Genomic DNA, 21,347 nt, shown 5'->3' on the forward strand with positions numbered 1-21,347 from the left:
GCACCGAAACGTAATCGCCTATTGTTCTTAACATCAACAGCGATGCCTTGTATACCTTTATCTACGGGAAAAAGGATTCAACTTCACAGGTGTCTTTCCAATTGTCTCAACGACAAGAAAAACGTGGCCAGTAATCAATTGAGTTGGGCAGTCTGTGGTCAGTTTCAGCGCGAACAGCGTCAAGTTGACGCTTAGCATTTTTTTTTTTGACAGGTTCCGTAAGCCATGTTTAGTTTGTTAGATTTCATCATCTGAGCTCCCACCACAGAGTATCACAAGGACAATGCTAAACACAAGTGGGTCTCAGACTTGCAGCACCAAGGATACTCAGATGATATACTCCAGCGGAAGAATTATATTTAACTAATCCACCATATTGGCCCATGAGCCATCGCCTTCTGGCATAAGACTCTAGGCAAAGTTCATATGATCATATTTCAATATCAGAAAAGTTACAGATCAACAGCAGAGCCAGTACCAAAATTCAAACAATTCCAAATCACATTTGTGCCATGATACGTACACAGTCCATGCACAGGGATTGGCGTGACCAGACGATTGGTTGACCAGGGACATTCCACTTCCCGTCTAGGTGAAGTCAGAGTCAAAGTGGTGTGTTGGGCAATAGGAACACGGTTACATACCATAAACCACCAGCATCCCTTCCTCCACCGACACAGGGCCGCAACCCACGGCAAACGGGTTGGTGGACCAAATGTGCTCCCGGATCCACACAGGGGGTTGGTTGGCGCGCACTTAGCGTTACCCAGCACCCACCACGAGGAGGTGGCTCTTGACACATTATAGAGGCTTAACTCTCACATCCTCCATCCATAAACTAACTTATAATGTCCCCGCTCGGGTCGAACCTGGCCGAACGCGTTAACCACTGGGCTACCCCACCGCCACATGGCGAACTGAAGCTATGGTGGATGTAAACAATAGTTGATGCGTGACTGCCATAGCTAAAGTTAAATATTACACTGTAAATCTCAAACACCAGGTTACATGAAAGCATATCTTCCAGAGACACTTCCGGACAACTCGGGTGAAAAGAGATTAAAAGAGACTGTCAACGCTGATTACTTAAATACTTTGACAGTATACAAACAGTGTACTTACGTGTCGTTCCAGATGAGGATGCCCCGCTGATACCCATGCCAGATGCACTATTTCACTTATCACCAGAAATGCACCAGCTGCGCCTGAAAGAGCATCGCGTAATAAGGCCCATGCTTTAAATAGTTGACAGTTACACCTCGAAACTCGCCGTGACTGGAATCAACCAGTACAATGAGGACTTCACGGTTAATATCATTGTAGTTCAGATGTATAACAGGGGACAACTGAGCGCCATTTTTCGCATCTCCATTAACTTTCTTATTACACAAAATGTAGTAAACTAAATATTGATAACAGTTATAGTGAGGTTCTATGTTTTGGATTAAAATCATTCAAACATTTACAAGGCAACTTTTACATTTACTCGTTGATTGCTACTTAATATGATTTAATGCTACCTTAATAATATATTTGAGTTCACTGATGTAAAATTTCTTTTGACAAATCATGCATTCATATGATACCATCACTAGATCGCATATCTAAAATATTTTGTAAATAGATTGCATACATACAAAATATGCAACAGTGTTGTCTCAAAACAACATAATTGTAAATACTCAGTGTGGCAACCAAACTAATGCATGAGGTAATGGCATTTAACAGTTATGACAGTGACCATGGTAAATATCAAGAGTTAGGCTTTCAGGTGACATTCCCTGGGACTGTGAAGAACTATTTTGTTACTTAGAATCAACGGATCATATTTAGATTATGGACTGTTACATGAAAATAAACCCAAAAAAAACCCATACAGATATCTTTAACGGTTCCCTCGTTTAGTTCATTGTAATAATGAATTCTCGTATATGATTTTGAAGCAATCTGTAAGTACACAGGAGTTCTGTGAATGCTGCAGTCTTCATTATAATAGACCCCCTGTAAAATATACGGTGCGATTGAACCACCCCACCTAGTCGCGCTAAAATGAGGCTAACAGCAGCTTGCTGAGTGCCTTGACAAATTTTCGTCCTGTAAATTTTTGTCTAAATTTTAGTTGATGGATTTTGCAAAAGGACTTGTCCAACTGTGGCGAAGTGTTAACCGACTTCAAATAAATATTTTCTTGCGCATTGATGTACACACAGTGTCTATTTTTTAACACTTTAAAGTGCTATTAATAAAATATTACCGTGTACACGACATAGAAAAAGCAAAAAACATGCAGTATCCAAAGACGTAATCCAAAGTTAACTAATCATTACAAAAGATCAATCTATGGTAGGACATTAGTTTGTTGTATGTTACTTCTACTCGGTACATTGTGGTACAGAGTTTGCTTGGCAGACCGATGTGACACAGTTCACACACATACAGCTATGCTAAAACTAGTTCATTCGCAATCGCATGCTTGTCTCTTAACTTGTCGTGACCGTCGATGAAGTTCAATCATGATTACGCCATAGCTACTCTGAACATACAGTACTGAAAGTGTTGGAAGAAACTGGTTCTAACCGGTTACATAAGAGTGTGTAAATACTCTTACCTGTTACGCAACAGTGTCTATTGTCGGACGAGACAGACGAGTGTTACAGTTGTGTGTCTACACCCTAGGTAAAGATTAAACACAGAACACCTTTACATGTTAACATAAATGAAGTGCTTTGATAACCTTATAAGTATTTAACTGCATTTGTTTCCCATAACCAGAGTGCACAGTTTAGTTCCCAGTTTTGTCAACTGGACATATACCAAATGCCTTGTGTGCAGAAGAAATTGCTTAAAATATCTTTCAGAATCAAGGACATTTTATTAGATTTATATTATTGTTAACTTTAGAATGGCAAGCAACATGGATAAACAGAAGTGTTTGAACACGGTGCGATCGGTTCAACACCTTGAGGAATGGGCTGAAGCTAACAATTGGGAAGATGGCCAAGATGTAGCCTTGAAACGAATTCAGTTGTTGGCGCTAGATTTGCCATCGCAACAACCATCAACAGTTCAACAGAAACAGGTTGAGATTAGATGTACTGAGCATGGTAAGACTACACAGCGACAACCCCTAATAAGACATATCCGGACGGTGCATGAAAATCAACGATTCACTTGTGAGCAATGCAACCACACCTTCACACGACGGGAGAATAGCAACACTCACAGCTGTCGACCAACAGGAGTGGAAAGAAAGTCTACAGATGTCAGCGTGACTCCCAAACGACGATGCTTTCATCCCGTGAACACAGACAACGCCAGTGTGACACTTGTTTTCGGAGACGGGAGCGCTACGAAGAGAGGTTTAGAATTCAGGTCGGCGGCGGGCCGGTGGAGGCTCTCGAGGGGTCGGTCTTCACAACAACTCTCACTCCCAGTGAAGGGAGCAGCGAGGACATTTTGCTATTTCTCGCAGACGAGAAACCAAATATTGAACCATTATTGCATGATTTCTGTTGAAAGTGAAATATATAAAACATGATGAAAATGCATTTTGGCAGAACCTGTCATGAGAAGCACGAAATTTCTCTGAAGTAGAAGAACAGATTGCAGGGGCCTATCAAATTTAACACTATATACCACTATATATTCCAGGCAGAAGGTAGTGGGTGGATACTGGATCACGTTATACAAGTGAACATGGCCGAGTCTACTCCCTTAGCAGCCAGTCACATTCCCCTGCACAGATATCTGAAGGACAATTAAGAATGCCAATTTGAATATTAAGGACGAGGATAATAAATGTTTTCTGTGGTCTATATCCTGTTGACTGGAACCAGAATGCTAACAGATTAAACAAATGTGTTCAGTATGAAAAGGAGTTGAAGTTTGAAGGAATCGACATGCCTATGCCACAAATTTCAAAATTTGAAAAACAAAATGATATTTCAGTGAATGGTTTGGCTGTGAGTGTGATAATGATGGCGTTTTACCTCTCCATGTTAGCACGTGTAACCTCTCAAGAGCAGCATAAATTACTATTGTTAAGTGAAGTGAGTGAGTGAGTTTATTTTTAACGTCACATTGGCAGCCATATCGTGACGACAGCATTCTTGGAAAAAGAATTTATGGATATTGTGAAAAATCAACTGTCGACGAAGGACAGTTGAACAACTAGAATATCACAGTAAGAAATAAAACTAGAGTGGTAAGTTAAAATTAATGTCACTATTTAGACAATACAATATAAAAACAGGCTATAGATCGTCAGCAACTGAAGGTAGATCACCATACGAGAGGCCATGGGGACGTACAGTACTTCTGCTACCTGCGTGGTCCCTAGCTGGATTTCAGCTGCTGGCGATTGAATGAAAGATTGACCACAAATTAAAATGACATATATACTACGGCTTCAAAAAATGGAAGATAAAATTTGACTTCAAATGTTTTGGGACTTACGTACCCTCTCGGGAAGACAATACTTTTACGGTACTTCAACCCCCCTCGAGGATACAGTATACAACTCCATTCCGTTTCTAAATACATCTCTAGAATCATTGGTAGACAATTTGAAATTTTACGGTACTTCAACCCCCTCGAGGATACAGCCACTAACAATCTCAGTTACTAATTTAACTTCCAATCATAAAATACTTATCTATTTACAAATCAGACAACATATCTAATTCTTTCGCAAATGCAATAATTAAATGAGAACTTACGTTACTAAAAAGGTCCTTCACAGCTCTTGATTTGAAATAATTGTCCCCTGTGATGGAATATTCAACGAGAGAACAAAGCACCAACATCACACATTTTATTGTAAACAGTGTCTTCATGGTTTCAGTAGACAATATTTGCTTGATAGAGAGGGATGCTGAGATGTCGATTAACTTTTGAAGTCTACAGAGGCAGCTAAGGCTTCCGTTTTTAATCAATGCTGATTTTGAATCCATTACCAGAAAAGTTAGCAGCTGTCAACCCAATTCAAACGCATCACATACTGCAGTCTATCAACAACATGAGCCTTCAGGATTCTGTTACAAGGTTGTATTTTCAAACCCCAACTATTGCAAACTAGCGGTAGTTTACAGGGGCCCCAATGTTATTCAAAACTTCATTGAATGTTTACTCAGGAAGAGAAGCATATTACACAACTGTTAGATCTGGAAGTACCACTGATAATCACTGATGTCGAAGAACAAGCAATAAAGGATGCCAAGGCATGTCACATTTGTCATACACCTTACGGTCCAAAGTCTGTCAAAATGTGAGATCACTGTCATATATCAGGGAGATTTAGGGGTACTGCCCATGAAAAATGTCATCTTAATTCCAAGTTCAATCGAGTAACAGACAAAGAAACCAAAAAGAACAAATGCTTTCCTCCTGTCATCTTTCACAATCTTAACGGTTATGACGCTCATTTCATCATGGAAAAACTGAATAAATCTATCATGCAAAAACTTAAATGTTTGGCTAACAACATGGGAAAGTACATCTCATTCTCTGTTGGCAATCTGAGGATTATCAACTCCATACAGTTTCTAAATACATCTCTAGAAACATTGGTAGACATTTTGAAAGTTGAAGGTTCCTCCAAATTTCATAATCTAAAACATGAGTTCTTATTGTCTCTTAAGAAAGGGAATATATCCGTATGATTTCATGGATGATGAATGTTCTGAGTGATAGCCCCATTTCAGACAGTGATTATGGTCATGCACAACAGGTATGATCCACCTTTGGTCTCAAGAGAATGGGTGACTATCATGATTTATACATGAGAACGGATATCTCATTGTTGGAAGATGTTTTTGAGAATTTTAGGAATATGACTTTAGAATACTATCACCTAGACCCTTCCCATTATTACACGCTGCCAGGTGTGGGTTGGGATGCTATGCTGAAGATGGGAAATGCACAGCTGGAGCTGCTCACTGACCGAGACATGCATCTCATGATAGAACAAGGACTTAGGAGTGGCATATCCATGATTTCCACAAAATATGCAGAGGCTAAGAATGACTCCAGATGACAGTGACAGGTTAAGCAAACAGAGCATCCCCCAGGATTCTTAAAGTGGATATATTTTGGAGGTTGATATGGACTATCCACACGAGTTGCACGACAGTCATAATGACTATCCCCTAGCCCCAGAGTCACTGACAGTAACAACAGAAATGCTTTCTCCTCATTTCCTAGAGTTAAGAGAGAAACCCTGTATTGAGGGTAAACCTGTTAGAAAGTTAGTCCCAATTCTGTATGATAAACAAAAATATACTGTACACTACAGGAACCTGCAGTCAGTTCTATTTGAATCAGGGACTAAACCTGACCAAAATACATCGAGTAATTCAATTCCAACAGTCCCCATGGTTACGACCTTACGTTCTTTTTCATACCGAGAAACGAAAACACGCAAAGAATGAGGCAGAGAAGGCTTTGTGCAAGTTATGTAACAATTCGTGTTGAATCTGGGGAAGCATGTAAATGTTGAATTGTTTACATCATCTAAAAGACTCAGAAAGCTTTGTGCTAAATCTACTTTTTAAGCTTTTAAAATTTTTAATCCTGATCTGGCAGCTGTACGCCTGAAACGAGCAAGCCTGTTCCTAAATCAGCCTCTGTATGCAGGCTTTCCAATACTGAATCTCTCAAAGATAGTGATGTATGATTTTCACTATAATTTTATCCGTAAACACTATGCAGAAAAGGCCCACTTGTGTTTTACTGACAGACTGATTGTGTTATCAAATTGAGACGGAAGACCTGTAAGCATTTCGATGTGTTTGACACCAGCAACTACAAGCCCTCCCACCCCATATATTCTGTTCAAAATGCCAGTTTGGGGCAAGTTCAAAGACGAAGTTGGAGGCTGTTTTCTTGAAGAGTTTGTTGGTTTGTGACCAAAAATGTACTCTCTTATGTATGATGGAAAAGAAAAGCAGACTGCCAAGGGAGTATCCAAAGCCGTGATAAAGAAGCAACTTAGACATTTAATGTACAAACAATGTCTCTTTGATGAGGTACAACATAGACACAGTATTCAGAGAAAAAACACCAGCTGTACAACGTAGCTCTGAACAATATTAGTCTGAGCTGCTTGCATGACAAAAGACATGTTTTGTGGCATAAAGTTCATACATTAGCTCATGGCCATTATAAGATCAATTCAGTTTCATTAATGTGAATTTGTTCAAGCCAGTTCACACCTTTCCTGTTAGAAGAGAATGCTGACACGCATAGTGCTTGCAGTGAACTTGAGAATGTCTACAGGGACCCAGTTTTTGTTATAACAGCAGACGCCAAGTGAAAGTATTCCCCAGGATTCTAAACTGACATAAAATATTAGTTCCATCCATAACTAGCACATATATAGTCATTTAAAAGCCTTTTATTCTGGCATCTGTTCATTGTGGATCTTGCCATCACATGAGGCAACTAAAAGTGTGTTTTGAGAGCAATTAGTAATGCGTTTCTCGAGTATTACTTATACGGGGCATCTCGCATCACCAATATGGTTTATGGTTTGTGGTTTGGGATGCGATGAAACCCGTGAGTGTTAGCTGGAACATGCTAACAATGAGTGATATGACAATGATTCTCAATAAAGCATTGCACTCTTCACAAGAAGAAAAACTCAACTAGTTCATACTATTTACACACTGCATTACAAACACACACATATACATGTTGATCGTTACATACCTCAAATTAAACTGCATACAGATTAATGCATTAGGAGTCACATTCTGCTACATAATATGAACATTATGATCAGCTCGTAAGAAAACAAAGTGTATAGTTCATCATCTGATTGTTCATCATCTGATTGTTCATCCACAGACTTGTCATCAAAATCTGCACTTTCAGCTTGGCCCAAGTCCGTATGAGAGAGAATATCTTACACGACAGGTTTCATCCACTGTATGAATGTAGAAACCATGCCCTTGGTGTTCATGTCAGGGTCCAGGGCTCTTTCTTTCTCCAAAACAGACTTGAAGAGGGGACCATAGCCGAAATAGCTGGCATAACTGATGGTTATCGCAAGTCTGTCAAGAAACGTAATTTCCCAGCATTTTTGAAGTTGTTTCTCAATAAATCGTTCACTCTTTCCTTTATCCTCAAAGTCCCCCTTTTCCTTTCGGATGTCCTCCTTAGAGACCTTCAAAGTTTCTTCCCACATGTATTCAGTGCCTTTCACTTCTCTCTCTTGATCAACTTTAGTACCTGTCTGTACTGGACGCAGGGTATTATCATCAGCTGCATCCACCTTAGCTTGCTTCTGCAGAGGCTCCCAACCATTTTCCGGGCATCAGGTCCTCACATGACGTTAAAGGTCATGGTTGTTTTCAAATACAATACCGCATTCATCACAGGAAGGCATGTTTTCGTCCGAGTGCACAGTAGTCCCAACCAGATTGGAGATGTTATCTCTCAGTGTGGCTGGAGTCAAATGATAAGGTGGCTCAGGCTGCTCCTCTTTATAGATGTGCCCGCTGTCTCAAAGTGTCTTGATTTTGGTGGTGGTGCTTTTGCTATCTCTGGGACCGGAGTTAAGTCTGCTTTTGTAACATTAGGTTGCAATCTATCAGATTCAAGGCTTGTAGGTTTTAGGTCGATAGTCAGATTACCATAAGGGTTTTGAACAGCTGTCTCATACACTGACATAAACCTATCAGCATTGTTGGGGTAGACGCTCTGGCAAACAAATGGACCTGAAGTCTATCCACTGGAGAATTAAAAATGTCAAATAGCGAGAATTCAGAGCACTGTCAAGTCTTGGAGACAGATTCTGTAACAGCAGGAAGAAAATGACATTCTTGTTATGAGAAGTTCAGGTAAATAGCTGCGAGATGCGTTTGTCATCCTTGGCTTCAGACATCGTCATCCAACACAATCATGTTGTTGTTTTTGACATTCAAGTAGGTATCGTCAAGTGCATTCTAAGGAATTCCTTTCGCAAACGCCACATAGGGTAACTGTTCACAGATCACCTAGTACAGGAGCTACCATTGAGTATAGCACCAGAAAATGTGACTAGGTGTTGGCTGTATACATCCGTGCATGAGAAGACTGTATACAAACATCGATTTGCCACTGCCAGGACCCACAACAACTGCTTTAGATGGTAAACTTGAAATGTTAAGGCATTAAGTGTGAATGCAGCAGCTGCTGCAAATATTGAGTGAGTGAGTGACTTTAGTTTTACGCCGCACTCAGCAATATTCCAGCTATATGGCGGCGGTCTGTAAACAATCAAGTCTGGACCAGACAATCCAGTGACCAACAACATGAGCATCGATCTGCGCAATTGGGAACCGATGACATGTTCAACCAAGTCAGCGAGCCTGACCACCCGATCATGTTAGTCGCCTCTTACGACAAGCTGAATCGCCTTTTTGCAAATATTGCTGCTGATGGGACTATTGCTACTGATAAATGAGAATATTGCTGCTGATGGGTATATTGCTGCTGATTGGATCTGAATATTGCTGCTGCTGATGATGACGATGGAAATATTGCTGCTACTGCTGAGGGGAATATTGCTGCTGCTTCTGCTGATGATGGGAATACTGTTGCTGCTTGCCATACGCCTTGTAGTTGTTTCGCCTATGTCTGACTAAGATATAGGTCTTGGAACAGAGAGAACAACCATGCATGTTGTCATGTGAACAGTTTGATTCCAACTGTGATCATGTAATAAAATGGATGCTCTTTATACCAACCAAAAAGACTGTAGATCTGCCTCGGGGATCCAGTTGTTGAATTTCTTGGGATAACCTATCCACCCAAGACTTCATTCTGACCTTTTCTCTTTCTCGTCTTCAAGAGTTTCTCAATACGCCACTAGGTGTTTGTAGGCTTGTCTACTTTTTGCAGTTCATTTGTATAGAACGTACCCGTGATGGGGTCACCAACCATATCCTTGACTTTGTAGACTGGTATCCCATCTCAGTAATATACAGCTTATATATAACGAATACCCCCTCTATCCACTTCTCATGATAACAGGTAGAGTAGTTCTAGTAGACATCTTTGTCATGGCCTTATGACAGAATCAGGTGTTTTCCTTTGAAGGGGCTTCACACGTGTACATACACTGATGGCAATTAGCAGGTATTTGACTCCACCATTGTCAGGGACTACGTTGGATACATCGGCTAGATCTGAGTCCAAACGTGAATGCAAACCTCTTGACACCACACTGTTGGGTTTGAACTTGTAACTTAAAGACGTTGTCGAGAAAGAGCATCTTGTGACGCTACCCAGGTAGCATGGCAGCATTGGCCCAATGCTGGTATTAGTGCCGCGAGTTACGCTTGTGCCGGCAACGGGCCTCACAGCAATGGCACAGCACTGGTCACAGACGGGGGAGCCACTGTCTCTCAGCCACCAGCTGGCACCAGCAGATTCCCGGCACTGACCCATGCGTTCTAAATTTAACCACTTTATCAGATCATCTGCCTGGAGCTACTTTTGGTTGTGAAACTTGAAGATTAACTTACAAATATATCAAAAACCTCTTGTTCAGATTCACATAATCAGTGCAGTGTTTTGGCGAATGATAAACGTTTATGGTCTAATAATAATTTAATAGCAACTACCAACAATGGAAACATTTCAAACAGCCATTTGCTGAAGACTATCAACTGAAGAATTTCTTCTTAGAGTAGTATCTTACACCATTGTTCACTCGTGCACTTGTCCGAGGACTTACAGATTTCAAGTCCCTTTTCCACGTGATGTACCAGGATCATTTAAAAAAAGGTATAGTGTACCATATTTTCACAGTTTTAAATTATATGTAAACATGTTACTAAAGGATAAATGGGTTGTTTGGAAATGGTTGTAATTTGACATGTAAGTGCCACCGAGTTAAACGTGGTCGCCATCTCCATTTACTGCAGCATTTCATATCAGTACCATACTTGTCACTGTTTTCTGTAATCAGAAATACATATAATTTTCGATCAGCACCTCATTTGATAACAATTGCAAACTTGACTGACTGTGTTTGTTGAAATTTCAAATTATATTATGAAAAGAAAGTGTTTGGAACATACAAACTTAATAGAGTGAAATTTTCATTTTTAAGATTAAATATTAATCAAAATTGAAAGGAGTCCCAGAGGTAAGGCAATCTAAAATTGTCGAACTTGTGACTTTACATATGACAATACACAATAATATACGTTAATATATTAAAATGTTTAATGCGAGAATTATTAATACAGCAGCTTTGTTTACTTTTACGTCCAAATTCAATTTCCAATTCAGGAGCAGCACGGAAGAATCCATCGTGCACGAGGGCGTCTGATTGCGAACTGGAAAGCCACATACAACTGTGGTTTCGGAATGCTCCAGACAGGGACGGTGGGAGGAGGCAAAGGACCCTCCTCGCCAAGCAGAAAAAGAGCGTTGCTGCTGCTGCAACTGTGACAAACGTACAGTAAACAACTCTATCATCAAAAACTGTCCCACAGGAGATGTCGCTTGTGTGAGATCGTTTTCTGGATTTTGTACAGTGCCCTGTCAATGATACCACATCATGAACTTGATGACGTCACAATGCTATGGCATCACTGCACTGCAAGTCTAATGGTAATACAGTTTACAGAGTTGTACATTTTTCACTGAAAACTAATGAAGCGTGATTTTTGATGATGCATAGAATCTCATGAAAGAGAGAGTGAGTGAGTGAGTTTAGTTTTACGCCGCACTCAGCAATATTCCAGCTATATGGCGGCGAAATAAAGTTAAGAAGATACATTTAATTATTTTGTTTTTTGTTTTCATCCGCATATATTCAACTATTTACGACATACACACATTTCAGCACATTGAATTGCATATCTTAAGACAATTTGTAGACATTTGTTAAAGTTCTATATTTTGTAAGACATATAATGATATGTGAAAACATGTTCCGTTTCTTAAACTTCTAATTTTTCAAACATTCTTGTTTAGAAAGCTTAGAATTTAACTTACAGTTGGTAACTACTTTAGCAAAAGTGTTTTTACAGTATCTGTACAAATTCTGATTGTCACAATCACAAGAGATGGATTTTAGAGGAAAGCATGATATGATTTCTTGTCCTTAGTCAATGAAGAAGAATCATATATGAAGATTCAAAAGCCAGGATGATATGATTGGCAAAAGGAAGGCACAGTATTGGGCCAATACTGGCCAATGTTGGGCCAACGTTGATAATCAGCATTGGCCCAATGCTGAAAGCCAGCAGTGGCACAATTTTCTTTTACAGCAGTGGCCCAGTGCTACCATGGTACCTGGGTAGCCATTTCTTGATGCAGTGCAAACATATATTAAATTTTCCCTCCTTTTTGACAATGTGATATACTTTAGATGGGGCTATAAAGGAGGCAGGATGCTTAGGATCAATGTAAATGCTGGACAAATAGTCTTTCCATCATTCTGTGGGCATATGGTTACAGGAGGAATGCCATTAAAGAAAACAGGGCCTAGCTTTTATATGTGTAGGCAGTGTACACACAACAATTATCTCGACTCGTTCTGTATGGTCTACCTTTCATTTCACTGTAAAATCTCACCTAACACGTGCTATCTATGATGTTAGCAACATGAGGTTGTAATACTTGAATGTCATATAACCCAATACCTGAATGTCATATAACCCCCATCTGCTTTCGACATCTACTTTGAAATGAAATACACGGGGCTTACTGACTTACTGTTCTGGTTTTCCCCAGTCAAACACAACTGTATGTTAAAAGTGCACACGTCTATTTTTAGCGTGATGCCCATACCAATGAAAGCAGAACCGTGAACGAAACAAATATCAAAGCAATGGGAAGGAGTGATAATGCAGTTTACATGTACAGAGATGACAATAAATTAACATTGTTTTGCTGTAAACATGCCTTACAATAAACTCATCCTACCGGACGATTCACACCATATGCGAATGCAGAGTATATTCATTTTAACGCGTCGTGGCGAGATGGTTTAATTTCACCAATGTATTTCATAGGGGTCTGCGTTATAGCGAAGACTGCAGCGTTCACAGAACTCCCGTACGCTTCGTGTTCGCTATGTGAGCTACTTTTCCTCCTCACTGTAACCATAGTCCGAGGCTAAATGTTAGAATGGTCCCTATCTTCTAGGATCTCTCTGCAGCAGCAAAAGCGTTAGCCAGTAATTAATATGACACCACCCACCCTCCATAAATTCTTGCGTAAATTGAGCTTGCCTTAGAATGTATCAGGTTACTAAAAAACAACCTAGGTAGCATGGCAGCATTGGCCCAATGCTGCCATTAGTGCCGCGAGTTACGCTTGTGCCGGCAACGGGCCTCACGGCATTGGCACAGCACTGACCCAGCGCCGGGGAGCCACTGCCTCTCTGCCACCAGCTGGTACCAGCAGATTCCCAGCACTGACCCATGTGTTCTAAATTTGACCTCTTTATCAGTTCATCTGCCCGGAGATACGTTTATTTGTGAAACTTGAAGGTTAACTTACAAATATTTTATTTTGGTGGGTTTTTTATGTTATTGGAGAATTGGTTAATATATTCTGTGGTCTACACATTCTGAGGCGTTGGACTTCATATGTTCCAATAAGCATGGTGATACACCTTCAGTTGTAGGTGATCAATAGCCTGTTTTGTATCATGTATTGTCCAAATAGTGCTATCAGTTTTACCTTTCCTCGCTAGTTTTGTTTGTAACTGTGATATTCCAGTTGTATCTACAACTGAAAGCCATTCCTACATAACGTTAATATGACCATTGTTGTACTATTGCGTTCAACGAAATCTGCAGGCTTCAGTGTTCGTCATCTCTAATGACCTATACTCATAACATAGCAAGGACATCGTTCTTATTAAGTTGTATACGATAGCAAAAGCAAAATATGAAACGTTTTATTCTTTTATCAAGAGATGGAATGCGACATGACCGCTTGTTGTATGGATCTTCATAATAGAGGATTACCGCATAATAGGTAGTGAGTGAGTGAGTTAATATTTAACGTCACCTCGGCAGTATTGCAGCCATATCGTGACGTGAACAGTTAACAATGAACAGGACGATATGTATATTATAAAAACCTGTCAACGAAGGACAGTAAAACAACTAGATTACCACAATTTGAAATAAAACTAGCGTGGAACGTAAATACTAATATCACTATTTAGACGATGCAATATAAAAACAGGCTATAGATTGCCAACAACCAAAGGTAGATCACCACACTAGGGACCATGGGGACTTACAGTACCTTTGCTACCTACATGGACCCTAGTTGGATTTACACCATCCCCTCAGCTGTTGGCGATTGTACGAAATGCTAGCCACGATTAAAAGACAGGAATACTACTACAATCTGAGTATGGAATAAGAAGTGGTGTCACAAATTTGTTGAATGCTGCCTTGGCAGCAAAATCGGCCATCGTGTTAGCTGAAATTCCCACATGGCTGGGTAACCAACAAAAGACGATGTCGTATTGGCCAGCATCCTCGATATATACCCTGGATGCATCTACGGCTCAGCCCGATAAATGTATTACCTCCCTTGGCTGGCCTTTTATCCAATTAGGTGCCTACGCTGGGAATTTGAGCGAACCAATCACAACTCACTTTCGCTTTTTAAATTCTCTAACCGAATAAACTTGGCAACAAACCATGCATGTTCTGCTTGACTGTGTTGAATTCTCCATCACAAGGGATAGATATTTCAATGTCAGAACCATCAAGGATCTTTTTACCACTGTTGCTTCTCATTTAGTTATTGGTTTTTTAAAAGAAATTGATTTTTTGGCTGAATTTTGAGTAATATGTTCTGTAAATAGATGCATTTTAAATCATTGGTAGCTTAGATTAGTAATTTGTATTGTTAGTGGCTGTACCCTCAAAGGGGGTTGAAGTATTGTAAAATTATAGTCCTCCTGAGAGGGTACGTAAGTCCCAAAACAGTTGATGTAAATTTAAGTCTACCAGGTTTTTAATCGTAGTATTCTTGTCATTTTAAATTTGGCTAGCATTTCGTCCACTCGCCAGCAGCTGAAGGGATGGTGTAAATCCAACTAGGGTCCATGCAGGTAGCAAAGGCACTGTAAGTCCCCATGGTCCCTAGTAAGGTGATCTACCTTCTGTTGTTGGCGATCTATAGCCTGTGTGTTATAATGTATTGTCTTCTTTAATTACAATGTTTTAGTTTTTCATGCTGGTTTTATATTCATGTCTGTGATATTCTAGTGTTTTTACTGTCCTTTGTTGACAGGTTTTTATATTACACATATATTCCATTTCAGTGTTAAGTTTCCGTCACGATATGGCTGAAATATTGCCGATGTGACGTTAAATGTTAACTCACTCACTCACTTAAGCTTGTGTGGATCGTTTGTGTCTCTTACATAACGGTGATATATAAAATGTGGCGGTATGACATCTAAAACCACAATCATGCAAGTCTTTCAAAAGTGCCATACTTCCAGGTAGTGTCACAAGCAATTTTAATATCGAAGAAAATGGATACCGCGTAGTTTAGTTACCACAATATTCTTAAATAAGTCTTAGTAAACGATCAATAGTACTACAATGTTTCCGAAAAACACATGGAATATTCGTAATATTTGATAGGTATCCAGATACCACATTAATCAATTATTTACCTTTCATGCCGTGGTTTTAGTGACACAGCTGATGAATGATATGGATCTGTAATTTGAATGAGCTTTATAACCCGCGGAAATGTTTTGGTATTGATTGACAATACAATAGCATGATGCACGATGTTGAAAGATTTCCAGTTGAGAAATATGTCCATACGTGCCATGAATCAGGCAAATGCTTTAAGAGGTGATAGTGAATATTAGCAGCACCTGTTGCTCTATCACAAGCTTAATCATGGGAATTTCAAAACGTGATGTTTTGAAATTCTTTATCTGTCACTATAAGCACCTTTTATATAAAAGCTTGTACTGTATCTCCAGGCGGTAGAAAACTAGTATGCGCCTAAACGCAAAAACAAAAAACATGTAGTGCAATCCAGCACCATGTGCCTTCGCTAAAAAACACAGCTGCATGATCCCCACCACCCCGTACGGGCACCGCTTTCGGTTGTTGAAAGGATTGGACGCGCTTGTCAGCCGCTCCGCTGTAAGGGCCTTTGTTGGGTTTACATTTTGTTATTCATTACTACGTTTGGTTCATACTTCAGTAATATTATAAAGGTAAGTGTTTGTAGGTTACCTAGGGTCAAATATTGGCTTATTTTGCCATATTTGTGTGTTTGTTGTGTCGCGTTTACTTCCCATACCATGTGGCCTCAATATTCGCGCAATGTGTCTGCCTGAAATTTTTGTTTGGTATTAGTCACCGATTTATTTGGGTATGGAGAGCGATGGGGATGGGGGATGGTGATATTCATTCTTCTGATGATGATCACCAGACGTAAAATTCAATCTAATTCTTGGACAGCATAAACTGGAAGTAGTGTCAGTTTTCATGTTTCTTGGTGTCTATTTTGATCAAAGACTAACATGGTCTTACCACATCACACATTTGTACAACACATGTAACAAGATCACCACTCTGTTAAGGTGTATATCCGAAACGAAGTGTGGTTCTGATAAGTCAGCTATGTTATTGCTATACAAGGCCCTCATCTTGTCAAGACTTGATTATGGCTGGGAATGTGTACTGGGCGTATGCTATAACACCAGTCTCAGCGCTTCAAGTTGAGTGTTCTGAAATGCCCCTTCACCTTCGGAGACAAGTATCTGTGAAATATTTTATAAAAATTAAAGCCAAAAACAAACACCATGCAGTCACTGAGATTGTTAACTGATTGTGTGGAATATATTATGTGTGACTGGACTCGTGGCAAATTACCCTTTGGTTTGAATATACAGAGATTGGTTGATCAACATGTTAAATACTTAGACTATCCTTGAAATCTGGTCATAACATTCGTCGTCGTAAAAGGCGTGATGAGGTTATTCTTTCACGACTTAGATTTCGACACTGTGGGCGGAATGCTTACAGGAGTATTACAGACAAAATGGTCTCTTCTAAATGTGGCCATTGCAATTTGCAGACGCCTGAAAATATCGAACATTATCTAATTACATGCCCTGGGCACAATAACATCTCAGAAATGCTCTACTCGAGGTTGATGATGTATTTTCATTAGAAACAGTTTTGGGCCCCCAATATCATGTATGGGTCTTTGCAACGGGCAGTTTTAGATATTGTCTCGTCTACTGGATAGTATGATCTTGCTTAGATATACGTCTATGGGTTTTAAACATTTTAACACTCTGCCATCTGAACCTACTGTTTTTTTTCTTAATGAAAAATATCTCATCTTTTAGAAATGGAAGTGGTTAATTAAGGTTTTTAATCCGTAACACTAAGCAAAAGGTTATTAGATATGCTTATTTATCTATCTCAAGTAACATTGATACCGTTGCCGGTTTTTTTAATTTTAATTAGACGATTCCCTTGGAATTACAATGAAGTCAATGTGTTGGGCGCAAACAGGCCTTTTACAGGCGAAAAACTGTAAAACCAACCAGCCGGCTAGAGGTATACACCGACATTTAGTGTTCCAAGCCTGGTGTATGCGGTTACCGTGTATACCTTGGTAGTGAACACGACGTTTCCGCTGACTGAACGATTTTTTTCTGAAAACTGATTTAATTCTATTGAATTTGAAGCAAACATTTGAAGTGACAGTAAATGTTCTGAAATACTGAAGTTTTACCTTTCACTTAAATGAAGAAGCAAATTGTAAATATGCTGAATATATAATATCACATATAATACTTCACGAAATGATTTCTATGATACTGAACTAGATATATACTAACGTAATTTCAGAATAAAGTATTCAGGAGATTCGGGAGCATAATGCAAATGAACCAAGTAGCAACCATTGGCAAAATAGTTACAAAGTTTAGGCCTGAGAAATAATCACTAATGAAAATGGCAGAATACTAATTGATAAGGCAGAATTTATTTTACCATTATATATAGGATAATGTCCTAGAAACTCTGCATTCCTTAAAAATAATGGAGTCCAGGCATATTGTTTTTAAGGAAAAGAGAGTTTCAAACACATAAACCTGCTTAAATTAAACTCATCTACTCATAGAATGATGTTACGTATATTGGTGTAAACTTGTGAAATACAATGAAATTGTGTATTTATAAATGTCCCATTTATTTCTTAATACGGGTGAGAAGACGACTAGAGATGAACCATTCAGAAAGTGGTTTTCCAAATTCGGAGAGTGGGTGAGTGAGTTTAGTTTTACGCCGCACTCAGCAATATTCCAGCTATATGGCGGCGGTCTGTAAATAACCGAGTCTGGACCAGACAATCCAGTGATCAGCAACATGAGCATCGTTCTGCGCAATTGGGAACCGATGACATGTGCCAACCAAGTCAGCGAGCTTGACCACCCGATCCGGTTAGTCGCCTCTTCCGACAAGCTGAGTCGCCTTTTATGGCAAGCATGGGTTGCTGAAGGCCTATTCTACCCCAGGACAAAATAGGAAAACTTCGATCGTTGTGTCCTCAAGCAAACATCACAGCTGTCACGGCTACTGCTGGTCCAACACAGAGGAGATCAAGAATGAAGCAGCTTTCTTTCAAAATGGGTAACTGTCACAAATTTTGGATTCACCGAACAGTGAAAATATCAAGATCTCGTCAAAAATACAGCCTAACAAATCTGATGCTTCAGAAAACTTTGGATGGCTTATCGACTTGCTTCAAAAACATAAACAAAGGTCCTCACGATTTGTCACATTTTGTAGGACAATTGCTGATTGTTCAATAGTGTACTTTGCTTTTGCTCAAGTCCTTGGAAGGCAGACAGGTCTGTTTGACACGTTTCAAAGCAAGACAAGAGATGCTGTCAAGCAAGACATTCGTTCTAAAATGACGCAAGAAAGTAGTCTGTGTGTTTTCATTTGCACGAATGCAGCTGGAATGGGTGTGAACTTGCACAATACCAATAATGTTATTCACTATGGGCTGCCATTTGAGCTGGATACTTTTGTTCAGCAAATCTGACGAGCAGGGCGTGATGGAACACCAGCTCGTGAACTTGCTCTCTAGAAAGCCCATAAAGGCCAGCTGAAAAGGGTAGAGAGTGAACTTCTTAAAGTTGTCAAAGGGACAACTTGTCGACACAAACTAATTTTTCTGTCCCACTGCAGCAAGCACGAGGTCATCACGCCGAAGCATCGATGTCTGTGCTCACACTTGTGATTGTGGTCTTCCAGAATGTCCAGATAGCCATGTGATGGTGGACTATGCATTTGACACACAACATGATGAAAACATACATTTTTGAAGTGAATGCTGATGAGAGGGAGTTTACTTAGACATAGACTGAACTCTTACATGTTCCAAATTGTTTTCAACGCACAATAGTTGACTCACGTATTGTATTTGTAATCAATGAGGATGTCATCAGCGCAACTGTGGACAAATCTCGACAACTGCTGACCATCGATGGCGTCATGAAGAAACTTCCTGTATGGTCCTACAACTGTGCAAAAGAAATCGGCAAAATACTGCACGAGGTGTTTGGTGATATGGGCATTTCAAGTGAAAGTTCAAGTGATTCAGACTGACCACCCATTGGACTCAATTGTTAAATAGAATACTTGTTTGCAGTTTTATTACTGTCCCTGTGTGTAAACCATAGTACATGACTGAGTGGATCTGGATCATACTTTAAAATGTGTATGAAGGAAGTGATGTGAATCCTTTTGCCATTGAAACTTCTAAAAATCAACGTGATGCAACTGCTTTATCTGTTTATAATGTGAGTATAAACAACGTGGGTAAAGTGAATATTTCAAGAATGCATATTTTTCATGTCATCACAGTAATATCACAATTGTTTTTTACACACTTGTTATGGTACATATCTACATTCAACAATGACACAAATGGTGAAAGTAAAAGAAGGATGACAAACTCTTTCCTGTTTATTTTCCCTGATACATGAACTGCCATCCTCCCTGGATATAGTGTCAACTTTTCAGGAGGCATTGTTACATAGGCATGAAAAACTCAATTACATCACAAAATACAACATATCCGCCTTCCACTTTGAGGCGGGGTAGAAATACAACACAATCCCTCATCCTTTGACATTTTCACACACTTATCATTATGCCTGTAAGAACTCGGGCCAAACTGGAAACCGAAAACTCACTTATATTTCTCAAAACAACTACTTCCAAAGGAGTGAGAAGAATCACTCATGTCATTTCCATTGAAAGTCTGTTTTTCTGGTCTGTTATCCATTTATGTATGCTCAAGACATTAACTCTGGCAAAGAGATCCTGAAAATTGGGAAATCCAGCATGTGACCTTCCAGGTTTGTATGAGAAAATGTCAACCATTTGTAGTTGCTGCACTATCAGAGGTATGTCAGCACCTTTGGTTTGCTTGGATCTTGAACGTTTCTTCTTCCGAGCCCCTGTCTCATCTTCGAGATTGGTGCGAATTTCATCCTGGATTTGTGTAGTTAGTGCTGCAGTTCTGACTGTCGCATAAGATGCGTTAGCTCTTTGTACACGTATCTTCTTCTTGACTTTCTGTACAAGAACTTCCACCAAATTGGGAATATTGTTACCTATGCCCCCACAATTCCACTTGTATTCCTCAGCCAATCTTGGGCTTAACAGTGAGAAATAATATGCCATATACCGGAACAGCCATATCTTGTACTTTGTGTGATGTGCAAAGTCTGATACCAGCATTGAAACGTGGCATTCTGCATCAGTCTGTCTCCATCTCCCATCTTGTAGGCATCCTGTGAGTCACGTAGAAGACGAGCAACCTTCATAAAAGATGACCTATATGAAGCAACATGATCAATTTTGGACTTACTAGTCTGATCACTTCTGGCAAAGAAAACATTGTCATGTTGCTTTTCCAGATGTTTCCGGAATGGTCGAAGGATCTTGTACACTTTGTGGCAATAACGACATGTGTATTTCTTTGTTGCAGATTTAAACATCTCATTTAAATCCCTCTTTTCGTCATCCAAAGCTTGAGCTTGAGCATTAAATTCTCCAACATCTCCAAAATACATAGCATTAACTTTCAAAATCAACATTCTTTCTCCTTTCTAATAATCCTGATAAATCAATGAATCTAACACCAAGCATCATGCAATACTATAAACACTCATTGAGGTTTAGGAACAAGGTTTGATGTCGAAAACATGCGTATATGACTCGGTGTAAAGTGAATATATGCATGGAAAACAAACAGTGTGTTGCTTCTGATGCAATAAAATCACTAATCAAAGCCACACAGGTAATAAATGT

General features: G+C 39.6%; 1 protein-coding gene and 2 pseudogenes across 3 annotated transcripts in view; 1 reads left to right on the forward strand and 2 right to left on the reverse strand.

Annotated features, from left to right (window-relative positions):
- Positions 1-3,386, reverse strand: part of LOC137259727 (uncharacterized) — a 29,055-nt gene extending 25,669 nt beyond the window's left edge. The window contains exons 1-3 of one of the 3 annotated variants that reach the window (XM_067797328.1): positions 3,224-3,386; positions 2,609-2,672; positions 1,123-1,205 (exon numbers count right to left, since the gene is read on the reverse strand). The gene's annotated coding sequence lies outside the window, so the exon portion shown is untranslated. The remainder of the gene's footprint in view (positions 1-1,122; positions 1,206-2,608; positions 2,673-3,223) is intronic. The other 2 variants (XM_067797327.1, XM_067797329.1) reach the window with 2 other exon arrangements.
- A 14,511-nt stretch (positions 3,387-17,897) lies between these two features.
- Positions 17,898-19,634, forward strand: LOC137260383 (ATP-dependent DNA helicase RecQ-like; annotated as a pseudogene).
- A 636-nt stretch (positions 19,635-20,270) lies between these two features.
- Positions 20,271-21,133, reverse strand: LOC137260384 (uncharacterized; annotated as a pseudogene).
- Positions 21,134-21,347: the final 214 nt, after the last annotated feature.

This window comes from Haliotis asinina, chromosome 13, assembly GCF_037392515.1.
Source record: "Haliotis asinina isolate JCU_RB_2024 chromosome 13, JCU_Hal_asi_v2, whole genome shotgun sequence".
Classification (NCBI taxonomy): Eukaryota; Metazoa; Mollusca; class Gastropoda; order Lepetellida; family Haliotidae; genus Haliotis; species Haliotis asinina.